This window comes from Podarcis cretensis (genome assembly GCF_951804945.1).
Source record: "Podarcis cretensis genome assembly, chromosome: 11".
Lineage (NCBI taxonomy): Eukaryota > Metazoa > Chordata > Lepidosauria > Squamata > Lacertidae > Podarcis > Podarcis cretensis.
Window position 1 is genome coordinate 50,910,820 of NC_137180.1, and position 11,973 is coordinate 50,922,792.

An 11,973-nucleotide genomic window follows, 5' to 3' on the forward strand; every position below is an offset into this window, starting at 1 on the left:
ATGCTGTGTACAGGTCTGAGCAAACAATATTGCTGAGCTGGGACGCAGGTGGCGCTGTGGTCTAAACCACTGAGCCTCTTGGGCTTGCTGATCAGGTCGGCGGTTCGAATTCCCATGACTAGGTGAGTTCCCGTTGCTCTGTCCCAGCTCCTGCCAACCTAGCAGTTTGAAAGCATGCCAAAAAGTGCACAAAGATAAATAGGTACTGCTCCAGTGGGAAGGTAAATGGAGTTTCTGTGTGCTGCTCTGGTTTTGGTGTTCCGTTGCACCAGAAGCGGCTTAGTCATGCTGGCCACATGACCTGGAAAAACTGTCTGTGGACAAACGCCAGCTCCCTCGGCCTGTAAAGCGGGATGAGCCCCACAACCCCGGAGTCGTCTGCAACTAGACTTAACTGTCAGGGGTCCTTTACCTTTTTACCTTTTTAGAAAAAGTTCAGAAAAGGACAAATCCCCTTGTGAGGAAGGGTTAGAAGAGTTGGGGCCTTTTAGCTTAGAAAAAAAAGGCAAGTAAAGGAGAACACGTTAGAGAGCCAGTGTGGTGTAGTGGTTAAGAGCGGTAGTCTCGTAATCTGGGGAACCGGGTTCGCGTCTCCGCTCCTCCACATGCAGCTGCTGGGTGACCTTGGGCCAGTCACACTTCTCTGAAGTTTCTCAGCCCCACTCACCTCACACGAGTGTTTGGTGTGGGGGAGGAAGGGAAAGGAGAATGTTAGCCGCTTTGAGACTCCTTAAAGGGAGTGAAAGGCGGGATATCAAATCCAAACTCTTCTTCTTCTTCTACGAGATTTACACACGGTAAGCGGAATCTGGATAGAGACGCTTTTCTCACTTTGTTGCAATGCTAGAACCCATGGTCAACCAATGAAGTTGAACACTGGAAGATTTGGGACAGAAAAAAGGAAGTCCTTCTGCACACAGTACAACTAATCCAGAATGTGGCAGCCAGACTGGTGACTGGGAGCAGCCGTCAAGTCCACATAACACCGGTCTTGAAAGACCTACATCGGCTCCCAGTACGTTTCCGAGCACAATTCAAAGTGTTGGTGCTGACCTTTAAAGCCCTAAACAGCCTCGGCCCAGTATATCTGAAGGAGCGTCTCCACCCCCATCGTTCTGCCTGGACACTGAGGTCCAGCGCCAAGGGCCTTCTGGCGGTTTCCTCACTGTGAGAAGCAAAGCTACAGGGAACCAGGCAGAGGGCCTTCTCGGTAGTGGCACCAGCCCTGTGGAACGCCCTCCCAGCAGATGTCATAGAAATAAACAACTATTTGACATTTAGAAGACATCTGAAGGCAGCCCTGTTTAGGGAAGTTTTAAATGACTGATGTTTTAATGTATTTTTAATCTCTGTTGGAAGCCGCCCAGATTGGCTAATTAATATTAATAATAATTGTATGGTAGTATGGAAATGCTACAGGACGCAGGTGGCACTGTGGGTTAAAGCCTCAGCGCCTAGGGCTTGCCGATCGAAAGGTCGGCGGTTCGAATCCCTGCGGCGGGGTGCGCTCCCGCTGCTCGGTCCCAGCGCCTGCCAACCTAGCAGCTCGAAAGCACCTCCGGGTGCAAGCAGATAAATAGGGACCGCTTACCAGCGGGAAGGTAATCGGCGTTTCCGTGTGCGGCTCTGGCTCTGGCTCTGGCCAGAGCAGCTTCGTCACGCTGGCCACGTGACCCGGAAGTGTCTCCGGACAGCGCTGGCCCCTGGCCTCTTAAGTGAGATGGGCGCACAACCCCAGAGTCTGTCAAGACTGGCCCGTACGGGCAGGGGTACCTTTACCTTTACTATGGAAATGCTGCCCTAAGAAGCAGTGGTAGCCACCAACTCTGATGGCTTTAAAAGACTGGACAAATTTGTGGAAGATAAAGCTATTAGTGGCCAGTGGCCATGATTACTATGTTCCACCTCCACTGTTGGAGGCAGTGGGACTCAGAATACCATGTGCTTGGGACCTCAGGTGGAGAGAGCCTTGTTAAGACTCCATTTCTGCTCATGGGCATCCAAGCTGGCTCTTGTGAGAAGAAGAAGAGAAGGAGGAGGAGGGGGAGGAGGAGGAGTTTGGATTTCAGATCCCGCTTTATCACTACCCGAAGGAGTCTAAAAGCAGCTAACAATCTCCTTTCCCTTCCTCCCCCACAACAAACACTCTGTGAGGTGAGTGGGGCTGAGAGACTTCAGAGAAGTGTGACTGGCCCAAGGTCACCCAGCAGCTGCATGTGGAGGAGCAGGGAAGCGAACCCGGTTCACCAGATTATGAGTCCACTGCTCTTAACCACTACACCACACTGGCTCTCAGAGCACTGATTAGATGGGCCTTTAGTCAGACCCAGCAGGACTTTTTTGATATTCTTAGCATCTGGAACCTTCTACTATAGAGGAACAACATAATATGTAGGGGGAAATACACGGGGGGGAGGCCTTGACGTCCAAGGCTTATGAAGCTGTGACACTGCAATGCATGCTCCCAACTCCTAGGCACCCATTTCTGGGGTTTCAGTGGTGGTTTTTAGATGCTTGCATATAAAGAGCTAAAGAAATATTTCGGTTTCCTGGATGCCAACATCAAAGGTTCCATGCTTTCAGTCAACGAGAGTGTCAGGAGTATTCTAGCACTTTGTTGGAATCGAACGTTGTGCTGTTACAAACATTCCATGTCTGCAAATGGACAGATCTGCTACCCATCACCGCCACGTATGGTTCTGGGGGTTCTTTCACCACTGGCCCAAGCCAATTTGGGTGGGGGGGGGTGAGGATGGGGGTGGGGGTGGGGGAAGGCAACTGCACAAGAAGAAGTCTTTATGCAGGGGTTCCGCTGAGGTCCATGCCCCTTGGGTCTGGGATTCTTAAACTTCAGGAAGTTTTGCCTATCTTTAGCTTCAGTTGTGGTTATAGAAGCATCAAGAGAAACAAAGGGAAATGAAATCACTTTGCATATCAGCAAAGCGGGTTATCTAAAGAAATGCAAAATAAAACTGAAAAAAGATGGAGAAGCCATAATACGTTCAAACCGAAGAGGGTTCAACGCCCAAGTGCTGCATTGCTTTTGATCACTTCTCACCTTCACCAGCCCTATTTGGGATATTTCCTTGAACCAATAACCTGGTGCAAACTGCTTCACACATTCAGGTTGTCAACTCTGATGTACGTGCTGTGTGCAGATACCTTTAAGAAGAGAATCAAAGCATGTGCACCAACCCTCTAGCAGAAATTGCCAATGCATGCTACCAGTTTAAACGAAATAAGAATTTATTTAGAAATATTTCTCAACTGCCCTTCAGACAAGGATACCAAGGTGATGTACAATGCACATAAAAAAACAAGGTACAAATGCAACACAACATCACACTGGGTAATTAACATAGTGTCCTACACATGTTGTTGAACTACAACTCCCATCAGCCACAGCCAGGATGGCCCATGGAAAGGGATGGTGGGAGTTGTAGTCAAGTATCATCTGGAGGACACCACTTTGACTACCCCTGGCAAACAAGAAGGATAGGGAAACTGTGACCCTCCTGATGTTAGGAAGAACTTTCTGATGGTAAGAGCTGTTCGACAGTAGAATGGGCTCCCTCAAAAGATGGCGGACTCTCATTCATTGAAGGTCTTTAAGCAGAGGTTGAACAGCCATCTGTCATGGATGCTTCAGCTGAGATTCCTGCTCTGCAGGGAGTTGGATTAGACAACTCTCCGGGTCCCTTCCAACTCCACAATTCTATGCTGTTGGATTATAAACTCCCATCATTCCTCATCACCAGCAATCCTGGGCGAGGCTGCTGCAGCAACATCTGCAACTCTTCCAAGGGTGTTGGACTACAACATCAGGCCTACTACGCTGGATCAGAGATGACGGATGTTGTGGTCCAAGCAACTTCCAGAGGGACACAGGTCCCCCATCCCTGGCATGAATATCGGATTGATGGAGCACTCAAAGGATAATTTACTTCTGCCATTTACTAATATCCTGGACCATGTTAAGGCGCTTCTAAAGCTCAGGCTCCTTCCTGAAAGTCAGGAGACCATCAGGAACCATCTCCTAGGAAGAGTAGGGTTCCTACTGGAATGGAAATTGGGAAAACTCTCACACATGTGTCAAAGTAGTTGGTCACACCCATGGGATTATTTGGATCCAGAAATAGTATTCTATTTACACTGGGGTTGGGTTTTTTTTGGGGGGAGGGGAGTATTTCCTTTGCTGCAGCAGTGGTGAACGGATAGCACTGGCAATTCATTGTTCAAGACACCCACACGTAATCCCAGTGAACTAGGAAGAAGTAGGCCCTGGAAATGTTTGTGTCAACGTTTTCACACTTGCACAGACAAATCAATATCCTATGTGTACCCAGGGTAACACTTCCAGTGAAGACAAAGCAAATTGCTTTATTTCCGAGAAGACCTAAAAGCCATGAACTGATTCAGAATCAGCTACGAAGCAGATTCCAACATGAGCTCCTCCTAAGACCAGCTCTCTCTCTCAAAAAAAATCATCTGCATTTTCAGCTTAAAATGATGGCCTACATGTGCAGGGGGTGGGAAGGTGGGTGGCACAACACACACACACACACACACACACACACACACACACACACACACACAAACCCCAATCCTCAAAAATCTCTCAGAGAACAGAATGTTTGAATATATTATACAGAAACATCCAAAGAATCATAAACAATTATCTGTTCGGGTTTCTTGAGCTACAGCAAACAGTTCCAGCACAAAATGTAACTGAAAAGAAAGAAGGAATGCTTTGCAGTAAGAAAAAAAATAGAGAGAGCGCACACACGACACAGACACACATATCCATGCATAGTGCAATGCCTCTTCCAAACCCCAAATCCAGGAAGAACACTGCCACAAAATGAAGTGTTAGTACTTACAGTTTTATAAAAACCTTACAAAGCAGAAAGGTGATCTCATGTAACCCCAGGGATCTCAGCTGACCCTAGGGATGAGAAAGACCCAAATGCAGACTAGCCATCCATATTCTCCCCATTATGTTACATGGGCTGGTGCTGCCTAAAACAGCATTATCTACAGCCCAGCACCGAACCACTGTATATTGACATTAAATTCAACGCACAAAAATGGAATCACAGCACAGTTGTCCCTCTCCCCACCCCCAGCCATGCAAGCTATTTAATGCCCTGTCAGATCTGAGACGCACAAAACAGTATTACCTGGTGGGTGTTTTTTTTTAAAAAAAACACCTCCATATCAAATGTCTGCAGGCTTTAAGAGACCACATGCAACTTTCAATACACTGCAATTTATTCCTTAAATACCTTATGTCATCTGCAGCACAATCAGGAAATAAAGAGGTTCCTTAATGCTTGTGTCACCCTCTAAATGCAGCCAACCTTGTCTGTCACCAGCCTCCATGGAACTTACCCAATCAAAATACTCCCAAGGCTTTTAAGATTGTCTACTTTATTCCGCTTGAATACAATGGACAACCTAAATTTCAAACTAGATCAGGACAATTTTTTTCATCCTACTGTTTATCCTCCATCTTTATTTGGGTTCCTTCTCTCCGCACATCCCCCCCCCCCCCCGTTTTCTTTTTTTTCCATGACTGCAGATTTATAATACCATCTGCCAGCTAGGGCAGGCTGGATTTTCAGAAACATCATAATGCACGTAAAAATTCCAGCGTTCCTGACGATTTCCTGTTTTAGGAAGTCACAGTTTTCTAGCCACAGAACCCCCAAAGGCAAAGAAATGTTTAGTGCTCCAATATAATCTCTGAGAGCCTTTGTTCTTCCTTTTGCCACATTCATTATTGCTTTCTCCTACCTCCCCCGCTCCCTTTCTCTTGAGTCTCCAGCTTCAGTAGAAGATGCAAAATGCCTGCTCTAATCCAAGCAGACATTTATTTTTTAAGGAAGGAAAACAAATCTTATCCATTATCTAATGCTCTGAAGCTTTGAGTCAGGAGGAGACATTCCTTACCAGCTGATGTACTGTCCATCCGGTTTCCTATTTGTATGTAATTAATTCTCGAGTATTGTAATTCATGCTACTAGTAATCCACTGGAGTTCTACACAAAACCTTTAAAAAAAAGCATCCTCTCTGCAAAAGCCTCCATTTACAATACAATTTAGTAAGCAAAATGCATAGCTTATCTGGCATTTGTACACACACTCAATGTCTGCCTCAAAAACTCCTTTCCCTTACCTCTCAAAAAGAAAAAACGAGAGAGAGAAGGAAAAGGGACAAGGTTATTTAGTTTGGCCGAAAGAGGAAGGACATAAGAAATCATCACTTTTTTGATGATTAGATGGAAAATTATAAAAGTTCAATGGGCCAGTAATGCAAAACAGCCCTCTACCATGTGGTCCATGATTTATGATTGTCATACAGGGGCCTGTTCTTTTATGAATCAGCAGAGGAAAGAGAATTCCTGCTTTTAAGGTACTGTACACCAAACAAATGCAGTACTGTTAGCCTGGCTATCAATATAAACCATAGCTTTAATCCTATTAAATCTGGACAAATTTAATTGCGTTTCTTCGCCTAATTTAGACCACTGCTTTTTTTTCCCACCAAGGTGCCTGTGTGTGCAACCACAAAACTGCATTCAGGCTCTGCATACACGTTCCTCAATGCCATTGTGATCATAGTCAAACAATACCATAGCTCACCTTGTGTACCTTGGGCCTGTGGATTTTTGTTTTGGGGTTTTTTAATGCCAATGATCAGCTATGCAACCACAGATGCATAGCCACTGCAAACCTGAAAGGGTTAAAGGCAGCCCCAATCAATAGGCCTGCAAGGAGAAAAAGAAGAGAGAATGCCTTCTAAGCCTCTTTGGAAAATGCTTTCATGAGCAATTCTACAACAACACACAGGGTTCCTCTTGGCCTTTAACAGTGACACAACACACAGAGAGACATATAGACTTAATAATGCTATTTTCTTTCCTGAAAAGAAACGACAGCAGCACCCTGTAAATACAAAACAGCATGCAAAAGCAGCAATCCTGACTCACAAGCATAGAAATACAAATCTTTCAATCCATTTTTTTTTTATTTTGTGCAGCTGGAAAAAACAAAAACACCACAACCCAACACCTACATATCCAAGTGTGCCACCTAGCAAAGCAAACCATTTTTTTTCCTTTACAAAAAGGGTGATAAATCTCAGTTCTTGTCCATTACTTCAGCAAAAGCAAACAAAAAAAAAAAGGAGATTAAAAAAAGGCATGAACCAGCCAAACGTAATCTCAGTTACTGAAAATATGTACACAGATACACAGAATCCTTTATGACTATTACAGTAGCCACATACCAGTGCTGTGTGTCTAAAGTGTGCATTCACATATTGTTATGGGATGGTATCTTTCTGCAAGATCCTCTGCTTTTGGCTGCCATGAAGGGAGGAAGCTCTCCCACTGTAGTAGCTCAATGACTGCATTGTGTTCAGGAGCTGATCTGCCTCAAACCAGTTTCAGCCGGTTCTGGTCACCCTACATAAAAAGCTATGGCAACCCTCGCTGAGTTGCCAACAAGTCCCTGAAAATCAGAGGGACTCGGGTTGTTTTCTTCTCTGGTGCAAGGGCAATTTCTGCCCTGGATGCCCTCCTGTTTTCAATCGCAGACCCCCTTTCCCCCCCCCTACACAAGCACACAACACCACAACAGCATCACACCCCCAGCCTCCTCCTTTCGTCTTCCTCCACAACTTACCTCCCCCAGAAACCTGGCCGAAAAGCTGTGTGTGTGTCTGTAGCTAACAAAAGAGAGACCGCAATAAAAATAAAAAGAAATCCCCACAGGATCTCCTTTTGCTGCACAAAGGATTCTCGGACAGAGGAGCAAGAGGGTGGGCTGCTGCCAAGCAGAGTTCCCCCCCCCTCCCCCAAATCGCGGCTCCCCAAGAGAATAAGATGCTTCTAATGAGAGCCATCGCTTCTCTTACTGCCCTCCTCACCAGGGCATCTTCAAAGCAAGGTTTCCTGACTCAGAAACCAACCCGTCCTTGCAATGTTTGGGGAGACTGAAAGGAATCCTTTGCCCCGGTTCAACCTCTTATTATGGGTCTGTTCAACCCATCCTGGTGGTTAGAGCAACACATATCTAAAACCCTGGCCTTGTGGAGACAGGGTCCCGTCCCTCCCTTCTCACTAGGTGATTGAAGATCAAGGCCTTTCCCTCACCTACCAACATCTCCATCCTCATGAAGAGCTGTCTATCCTTTGCAAATGGATGCTGGAGTCCACTGGGGTTGGTGGGGTGGAAGGCAGGGAGCCAAAGGCAGAGAACTTATTCTAGTTCTGCCTTCATCCTCCTGCCTGTTGAGGTCTACAAGGTCAACAGTGAGACTAAGGAGGAGAAATCACAACAGGCAGGTAGGCAGGAGTGGGCTGGCTTGAGAGCTGATTCAGGTTGGTGGAGGCAGTGCCCCATTCACCCTAATGGACCAATGAGGGATGCTATGGCATAAAGTGCAACACCAAACCATGGTTTTCCACACGTCCCCTGGACACAGGCTCCAACCTCTGCCTTTAACAACCTTAGGGGGGCAAGTTTGATCATTTCTTCCACTACATCTCCCGTCATCCATTGCTACTGGTCATTCTGACTGGGGCAGATGGAAAATCAACAACATCTGAATTACCCATGAGGGTAATTCAAAACCATTTTTACCAGTTTCTTTGTTTGTATTTGCATAGGCTTTTTAAAGGATTAATCCATTTCATTCAATCCGGGATGGGGAAGCTGAGCTGTTGGGACTCCAATTCCCATCATTCCCAGCCAATATGGTCAACAAGCCATCTGGTGAGTCCAACATCATCTGGTGGGTCACTGGTGCCCCATCCATGACAGGGCAGAAGGCTCAAATTTTCTTAATAGCTTATTGCCAACCCTAGAACAGAGCAACTACCATTGACTTGGTTTGCAAACCAATACAGGAGTCTCCACCATCCTGACACAATTACAGCTTCCTTATCTTATCTTATTTCCCTCCTATTTCTGTTTCATACTATAACAGCTTAGCTGCTTCCATACTGGGAAGATATGCAATTCTGCATTGCCCAACCACTAGAAGACCTGATCATGCTAGGATCCTCTTGATACCATCTCACTATCACCCACCCCCACTTTCTTCTCAACAACGTGGGTCCTACTCACATTTTCTCTACCACACTCTTCCTCATCTCCTTCCATACTCTGTCACATGCTGCCACCCCTTGCTCAAAAGTCCCTCACCATTGTTCCTAGGTGAAGGACCACAGCTCAGCAGCAAACCACACATTTTGCATGCAGAAGGTCCCTGGCATCTCCAGTTTAGGTAGCAGGTGATGTGAAAGGCTTTTGCTGGAGAGCAGACTGGGCAGGTCTAGATGGACAAATAAGTCTAGCCTAGTATAAAGTAGCTAACCAATAGTCCTAAGATCTCTACAGAGGTGAGGCCCTTTTGTTATCTTGGCAGCACATGAACACTGAAAACCTACCCCCTTCCGAAGAAGCACAAGTAACATAGCTTTCGCTACTCCCATACTGGTGCAACATCCAGTGAGTAAGATTTACTACCCCTTGCTGCAAGAAAACCATGTTTACTAAGAACTCCAAAATCCATAGCTGGGCATTAACTTCATTGGGTGGCACACTTTTGGGCTGGATGCAACCCAAACATTGCTCAACTGTGGATCTGCACCTCCCCACTCCTCCTCGCCTTTATGGACCAACATAGCAACCTTTCTTGTTCCTATTTACTAAAGGATGCCTTCAAGGTATGAGCGACCTCACCCTGTGGCCCCATCGGACAGCAAGACAATGATTCCTGGCCTTTGGGTCGTTTCAATCCAGCTTCACACTAATTGGGGCTGCGAAAGTTACGCACCCATTACCTGGGAGTAAGCGCCACTGCAGAAATCCTGAGTAAAAGCGCGCAGGCCTGCGCTGCACCAAGAGGCCCAGGAAGGGCGCCGCGGGCGAGAGCAGGAGGCTGCGCCAGTTTTGGAAAAACAAAAGAGGCCCAGGAGGTATACATGGAAGAGGCCATTGTGCTGCAGTCTCCTGCGGGTTCTTTCCGCACGCAAGAAATACCCACTTACGGGCTGTGTGCATGGGGCCGGGGGGGGGGAGGGAGCGGACATGGCCTCCTAATGCATTTAACGTTAAGAGACACGCACACAAAGAAAGGCCCTCCGCAGGAAAATCGCTTGGCCCCATATCCGGCTGCAAAGAAAGCACTTTAAAGGGGGGGGGGGCTGTTTAAGCACACACGCTTTATTTATTTTTAAAATGCACACAACGGCGTTTGAAATTCAGCCAGGAGAAGGCCTCCCTCCCAAGGCTTGGCGATGCAGGCCAGCTCCGAGATGCCCCCGGCAGCAATCCCTTCTCCCGGGTCTGCAGCGCGCGGCAGAGGCCTAATCTCCGGCGGCTGCAGCAGCAGCAGCAGCAGCAGGCGCCTTGCCTGTTCCCGGGCCAGCTCCCGGGCTGCAGAAAGGCTCCAGCGGCCTTCCTGCCTGGCAAGCCCCGGCTTCCTTCCCTAGCTTCTCCCGCGCGGCTGCTGCAAGTGCTCTGCAGCTTTGCCTCGCTTCACCTTCACCACCACCACCACCACCACCACCCGGCCAGGACGGTTCCTCCTTTCCATGCCGCGTAGGCGCTGCAGCGGCAGCTTCGGAGAGGAACTAAAGCTTTTGGATTTTCCTTCCCTTGCGAGCTCCTGCAAATATCCAGGAGGGAGGGAGGGGGTGTTAAAATAGCATGTGCTGTGTATTTTTTTTTTAAAGGGTTCTCCCGTGGGAGGTGCATCAGGCAGAGGCCCCACCAGGGTGGGAAAGAAAAGAAGCAAGGAAGGGGAATCAGCACCCTTATCATCATCGCCACCAAAAAAAAAAACACCACCGCCTCTCTCCTTTTTTTTCTCTCTCTCTCTCCCCGGCTCTCCCCGCACCGCATGCAAACTGCTCACACCCCCATGCAAACAGACCTGCTGCTGCTGGTAGCCTTGGGCAAGAGGCCAGTGTGCTGCCACCCGGGGAGGGGCTGTTCCTGCAAGGGGTGCTTTCAGGCAGACATGTTTAAGAGCTCACTGCTCTCTCTCCTTTGCCAAGAGGAGCCTGCAGAGAGGAGAGAGAGCGAGCGAGAGAGAGAGGCCTGGCTTTAAAAAAGATGGTTGCACATAATGGCAGGCAAGGCAGGCAGAGGGGGAGAGCGCGCGCGAGGCTCTTGCAAGGACTAGGAGGGGGAAAGGTGGGGGTGGGGGATGCCTCTGTGGCTTGGAAAAAGGCATGGATGGATGGATGGATGGGGTTGGGTAGGTGGGTGGGTGGGTGGAAGAGATCTCCCCTGTGGATTCAATTTAAAACTTGTCACCAGAGTGTGAAGAAAACGGAGGCGAGGGGGGAGAGAAGGAAGGAATTTATTTTTTCCCCCTTTTATTGGTGGTTCGTCTCCAGAAGCTTCTCTCCCACCCCCACTTTAGAAATCAGGGGTTCCCTCTTGTGGAGAAAGGAGTTAAAAGCCATTCCCCTCCCCTGGCATGTTTTAATTACAGGCAAGGAAGAAAAGGCGAGGCTCCTGAGGTGAAGAGGGGAAAAAAGGCTGCAATGTGCAGGGATTGCGATGCTGGTTGCGTTTTGCAACCTTCCTCAGGAAACTAGATTGAGCAGGCCGGAGTGGGGCTGACTAGGAAACAAAAGTAGATTCCCGCCGCCCCCCCTTTCTCCCCTCCACCCACCTTCCTTGAGGTAAAGCTCAATTAAAATGTGTGTGTCTGACATGCGTGTGTAGTATAAATCGGAATAATTTTATATTTTATACCTTAGGTTGGAAGGCGGGTGAGATACAGTAGATAGATACACACACATCCACGTACATAACAAACATGGATATATAATTCAGGTGAACAAAGAATGATGGATTTTCCTCAGACTGATATTTTCAGGAGTTTGGGGCGGGACAGTTTTGCCCTGTTTTTAAAAGGCTCTGTCTAGTGTAAAGAGTAAAATAACA

The 11,973-nt window shown here is 47.6% G+C and overlaps 1 protein-coding gene across 9 annotated transcripts in view; it reads right to left on the reverse strand.

The window, feature by feature from the left end:
- Positions 1-11,203, reverse strand: part of ZNF532 (zinc finger protein 532) — a 54,327-nt gene extending 43,124 nt beyond the window's left edge. The window contains exons 1-2 of one of the 9 annotated variants that reach the window (XM_079994699.1): positions 5,286-5,367; positions 4,881-4,945 (exon numbers count right to left, since the gene is read on the reverse strand). The gene's annotated coding sequence lies outside the window, so the exon portion shown is untranslated. The other 8 variants (XM_079994694.1, XM_079994702.1, XM_079994696.1 and 5 more) reach the window with 8 other exon arrangements.
- Between the last annotated feature and the right edge of the window lie 770 nt (positions 11,204-11,973).